The following is a 6,572-nucleotide window of genomic DNA, read 5'->3' as shown; positions in this document are numbered from 1 at the left end:
TACAGCCCATTAACGAGACTCAAATTAGCTTATTTTGCTAACAAGGAGGGAAGGGAAGGGCTGTGTATACTGGGTGACCAGTGGAGATTTGAAGCACCGCCATTGAGTGTCTATGGGGCGGAATGCAGCGCATTGAAAACCTACCACAGCTAGGCGTTCATCTGAGCCAAGGAGCTAGACATGGCTCAATTTCCTCGTCTCCATCTGTCTCTCTGTCTTTTTCTTTCCTTCCATTGTTTTATTCGTCTCACTGATCCTCTCTTCATCTAGTTCTCTATGTGGCCCATCAGCGTTTCACAACTTTTCCTCGCATTTCCCATCTCTTGTTCTTTCTTTCGCTTTTCCTCCCCTTTCACCCTCGGCATTTCTCTTTCCTGATCTCACTCTGTTTTTGTTTGTTCTTTCTCTGAAGCTCTGTGTCCCTCTCACCTGAGTCATCTGGGCCAATTACAATGAATTGAATGGTGCTCACAGTAGGAGAGAGTGGGGTAAGTTGAGCCATTTTTTAATTCAGCATCACTCCGTCAAGGGAAATATAGTATTGTTTCTAACAAAGATATCTATAAATTATTTCAGGATGTTGTGTATTCCTGGAAATATGTACAACATTACAGTTTTAAAAACATAGCTTGTCCAAAAAAAGTGGTTTCTTGGCACAACTTACCCTTGGTATTGGGTAAGATAAGCCACCTACAAATTTCTGTACTGAATGAAATATTACCACTCCATTTTTAAAACTATGTCTATCTTTATTTCCCAAACATAATTCAACACAATCACAGTCGCTTTTAAGATAGGCCTTTTGTTACCTCATATCCCAGCGATTAATGCCTTGCATTACGCCTAGGAAGAAAACACTTCAGTTTGCTCAACTTGCCATTGGCTCAACTTACCCCATGGCCATTGATGACTTACTGCTGACATCCAACCAGAGCCCGAACAAAGAGCAGGCCAAACTATCCCTCTCAGCACTGCCTGGACTGCGCCAAAATGCAAACTCCTTCCGTTTGAGTTATGTTATAATTTTTTGATGACTTACTGCAAGGCAAACATTTTGACTATATTAGCCCACACAGTTACAAGGATGCACTTTTATGTTAGGTTTTAGACCTCATATTGAAGCTTATAGAGACTCCAACTATTTTATTTTTTATATAACCTTAATTTAACTTTATTTAACCAACTGATGTATAGAACAATCTTAAAATGATCTAATTTGCTTTAGAGACAAGCGTCATGAAACCTCTTGCACAATAAATTAATTTGACTTGGTTGAAAATCCGTTTTTTTTGTACCTAACTTACTTACCACTTTTTCAATGTCGTTTCTTCCTTCACTTACTCCATGAAATGATGACCTCCTCCTAAATCTTTGGTCAAGTGACTCATTTTGTGTCTGGTGTCCTAGAAACAAGGGTGGCTCGACTTATTCCACTCACCCCTACTGCACTTAAATCCATGCTAAATATAGTAATAATACCCCTCTGTTCTGCCCTGGACATAACATACTGTGGCATTAAACCCTCGCACAAAACCACATTAGCCCTTTGATTGTAATTCTATTGATGTGTTGATGGATTATGGTCTGTGACAGACATTGACATCTAGGGTGAAATATGTGGATTACATGTTTTATGGCCCAGAGAGATGCACATTAAGCAGAGCTGGGTTCAAATAGTATTTGTTTTCTTTCAAATATATGTAGCATTTGATTCAGCCTGCCTGGAGAGAAGGCTGGGCAGGGTTTGCACTTTTTGTATTCTTCCATTGGTTCCATTGCACCAGGCGAGCTCAGTCCAGCGCAGCTAAAGTATTTGAAAGAAAATATTAATTGAACCCAGGTCTGATATGGAGGTGGGATATTGAGCAGCCAGACAGAAAAAACAGTGAATGAAAGCATTCTTTCAGTAGGTCCAAAAGACAGTGATTGAGTCTGGGGGGGGGGGGTTCTCTCTCTTAGTGAGAACAATAATAGCCTTTCTGACTGAGGATGGCACCAGAGGACGATAGACAGCAGAGGTCTCTGTCTTCCACATGCTGACAAGAACAAAGTGGCTCTAAATGTAGGTCTAGTTAGGGGTTAGAGTGGGCCCAGACGGCTAGTGTGGGCTACTCCCCTCTTCCTCAAACCTCTGCTCTCTCCTTCAATCATACAGCTACAAAGGATCACAATGTCATGGAAACACTCTTTCTTTATTACTTACTCACTTTCTATCTGTTTTATTTTCTTTCATTCTCACTCTATCCCTTCTTCATTTTTGGCTAGTGGTGGTGGGGGGGGACCACACCCCAGTGGACCGCTCGTCACCATAAGAACTGCGTCCCCGTTCCATTCAGAGCCCAGCGAAGCATTACTCAGATGAGTTCTTTATTGCTCTGGTTACAGTTAATGCCTCAGACCTCCCTGGAGTTGTCCTCCTCAATCATACCAAGTAGAGGGGGCTGCTGCATCTGTCCACAGCCCCCCACCCCACCCTCCCGACTACTGGCCTTCTGTGGTCTGTCTACTGGCCCTACCATGAGGCGGTTAGGGAAGGAGGGAGAGTTTGGGCAGGATGTGGTCTGAAGAGGGTAGACAGCGTTTACCCCTGGGGTTCATACTACTGTCATACAGGAAGCAATGTGGCCTCCTGTAAAGTCTAACAGTTTGTCTCAAATGGGCAACACATCTCTGTTCAAAAGTAGTACACTATTTAGGGAATATAAAATTGTGTGTGTTATTTAGCCGCTGCTGTGATACCGTAGCAGAAACGGTAGTAATTCAGCAGCTTTTGTTAACGGCCTTAATGATCCTAGATTTTTGTTTTAAAATCGAATGCTCAGCTACAAAAGATTCTGAAGTAGGTTGTGTATCCCTTCATGAATGTTTTATGTGTCTCTCTCTCTCTCACACACATGTGGAGAATTCCCCCTTGGCAGCAGAAACCTCTGAGTCACCATCCGGGTTTCCCTTCCTTTCTCTTCCAAATATGGGAGGAAGTAGGAAGGAAGAGCAGGAAGCGGAAGGCGGAGTGGAACCCCTTTGTGATGTCAGAACATTTTAACAGCAGGATTAAAACGACCTCACGATCCCACTGCCTGTAAAGACACACTACACCGGAGGAAAGAATTCCTGGCAATCATAATGGCATTCCCTGTAGTATAGCACTAATGTCTAAACTCTCTACTGGACACACACAAACACACACAGACACCTCCCCTTCCCTTTTGGTCTTTGCACCAGAAAAAAACCTCTTCCAGTAAAATATCTTGACATTTTTCCCTCCTGTTGTCCCTCCAGACGTTGACCAGTTATTCCCAGCATCACTCTTTCTATGGGAGAGCAAAGGACAAATGGTATTACTTCACATCCTTATTGGAGTTTGTCTGTCCGTCCATCCATCAGTCTCCTTCTCTCCCGTGTTAATTGTATGAAGGTGGAACAGGTCTGGGTTCATAATATTCTGTATGTTATAATGAGTAGTTTGATGACAGTAGCATAACCATTGACCATGACTTCCAACACTTCGGGGCCCTCAAACAGTGTTGTCTACACCACAAAGGGGCTCCGCCGCTTGGGTAAATCCTCACAGGTAGCCCCCATGCCCTGGCCCCTTTTCCCTCCGCTCCTCCTCTCTCTGTCCTGCCATATAAAAGTCCCGCATCACAGAGGACTGTGATGCGCAATCCCCAACCCTAATTGCTGTTTACCAGGAATGAGGTCCACACACACACTCATGCTTTCTCTCTCTCTAGCTCTCTCTCACACACACACACACAACTCGCTGGTCTCTGAGGAACTGTGGATCTGATGTGGTAATTACATCTGTGGACCACTAGACTGCCACGACCCGCAGACGGCTCCGAGTCTTTCTGCTGGCAGAAATTAGAGACGGTTCAGCAAACGCACTGAGATGTAATTAAAACAAACACTCATCAAGCGGAAATGTGTGGACATGTGTGTGTTTATTTATGAGAGCCCAGACCGCTTGTTCTCCAAGGTCAGATGTATAGCATGACAGTGGTGCTAGAGCTTAGAGGTAGTACAGTGGTGCTAGAGCTTAGAGGTAGTACAGTGGTGCCAGAGCTTAGAGGTAGTACAGTGGTGCTAGAGCTTAGAGGTAGTACACTTGTAGTAGTACAAGTTGTTCACGAAAGTTCAATCAGAAAAGCTGGTCTGAATGCTCATTTAACTTCAACAAGTAAGCATAACATATTTAACTTTGTTCCCTATTATACAGGCATAGCGGGAATGAATGCAAACGTATCATCATCAGCATAGTGTCTTGCTTCTTCTCCTCTTTCCTATTAGCCACAAGTGGAATGTTATTTACCTTATAGCCTATAAGTACGGCACAATAATGGACATTCCTCATGATTGCTGTTCAACCAATGGGCTCACTCTTGAAATTATCACCTTCCTCTCTCAACCAATGGGTGTAAATCTTGGGATGTATTTATATGTTTTCTCACTTGCTGTTTTTCAGCAGCAGTTGTCGAACGACGGTTCCCTGCCTTCCGTGTTGTTTAAGTCATGTCAAACAAAATCTCCCAAATCAATCTACACCCCACTCCCAGCAGGCGATCCAGGTGATTCCTCCACGACTAGGTTTCCCTGAGTAGAAGTAGAGAATTGCCATTAGGCAAGTGGGCCATTTTCCAATGCTCAACTTCTGGGAATCCTGGCTGAGAAGGGAATTCACAGTGTTTCCAGGCATTTCCAGCTTGAGCTCCTCACAACTGGCTACGAATGTACTCGGCTCATCTCTGCACTCTCAGACAACGGTATTCCTTTCTCAAGAGAAGAGGACGTTTTTCCCCAGAGGGAAGAAAAGGCTCAAGAAATCGGCCTCACCAGCGAAGGGGAAATTCCAAGACGCGGGGCTATGGGCGTCTCCGACCAGGCTGGTCCTTCCGCCTCTCCCCACGCCACTCATCAGCCACCTCCACCGCATCCATCCAGGCCCTTCTCGCGCTGCCATGACCAACAACCCGGAGCTGGCAGGAATCTATTGTGGTAGCATTTAGCATTTACCGCAATGTTTTGCTCCATGTTTACCACCAGGAGAAGAGAGCTTCATAAATTACACCTGTAAGATTTGCGGCTGTGGTTAGCCGTCATTCCACGTTGATAGATAATATGATTAATGTAGGCCTTCAGATCTGTTCAGATTTTTCGTAAATGCTCCTTTTTATGGATAGTCTCTCAAGGCTATGAATGGGGAACATTTAACCATATGGGCTTTCTTTACATCCGTGATTCATATTCACTATCATGAATGTAATGTAATCATGATTGATTATTGGCCTACTCAGAACTTCTTTAATAAAACTTCTATAAGAATACATGTTGTGCTTCCAGCACTCTCAGCAGTAGTACTAACTTCCTGTTTTGCAATGCCTGAAGTAAATGCCAATAACAATTAACGGTGCGCACTCTAGTGTCAAGGAGGGCAAAATCAACAACATTACAATACATTTTTTACTATGGCTGTTTGCTAAACAACTGGTTGTCTTGCGTCATAAACTTTCTTTCGCAGGGAGCGCACTGAGTTATTTCCAAAATAGCTGTCCTCTGCATGGACAAGGGTGCATATATGCTGCTGGTAGTGGCTCCCAAGTATAATTCATGATAAGCCTATTTATTTGACAATATTTATCTTAACTCATGGTCACTTCATTCTTAAGTTCTGCACACAATGCATAGGCATAGTCATTTTAATCTAACCTCCATTGTAGCAGCTATCGTGCCTGCACAAATCAATACAATCAAATGTTAGTTTTGTATGTATAGGACAGATGTGGTGTAAGCTTCACAGTTAAATGAAATGCTTATTGTGGCAATCGTATTCACTCATCGGGCAATGTCAATTTTTATCATGTCATGTTGATCTAGTAGGAATCTATCGCATGTCTAGGCTTTATGTTTCAGGTGTGTAGTCCACGGGCCTACTGTAGCCCACGGGCCTACTCTTTCCCTCTAATGTGTGGTGCTGTTTCCTCTCCCCTCGCTTTCACTCTCTTCTCTCTGTTAGAGCTCTGCTACCCTACCCAAGCCTGATGTGCCCAGACACTATACACCTGGTTAGGGGCTGGGTAGAGTCTGTTTTTTAATCAATAACTAGGGTGTGAGCAGGGCTCGGGTATCACTGATTTGATCACTAACATTTGGAAGCTGAGCCATTTTCTCGTGCTCTGCTGTGCAGTAAAGTGATGATTAAGATCATAACATGGTGTCAAAAGTGCTTCAACCTCGTCAGATATAATACAGGAGAGATTATTTCACAGAAAATAATGTTCCTTGAGTTTTGTCAGAGTTTAGAGTGACAAAAAGTAGCTAACAGCTAACTGCTCTCTCACGTCTCGTCACTGAGCAGAACAGCCCCAGCGGTGCCATTGTTATGGATACACACGGACTCAGAGCCAACATGAGCAGAGCGCTTGCAAATGCGAGCTGTGCGCAGGGAGCGAGTGACAGACATAGAGGAGCAGCTAATGGATATACTAACAGAGAAGTTATTTTGGGTTTCGGGCAGAGCAATCGGGCCTGGGTAGGGTAGGGCCTGATCATTGCAGGCATAGGTAGGGCTAGGG

The sequence above is a fragment of the Salmo salar genome, chromosome ssa21 (assembly GCF_905237065.1).
Source record: "Salmo salar chromosome ssa21, Ssal_v3.1, whole genome shotgun sequence".
Classification (NCBI taxonomy): Eukaryota; Metazoa; Chordata; class Actinopteri; order Salmoniformes; family Salmonidae; genus Salmo; species Salmo salar.
Note: the sequence above shows the minus strand (reverse complement) of the source record.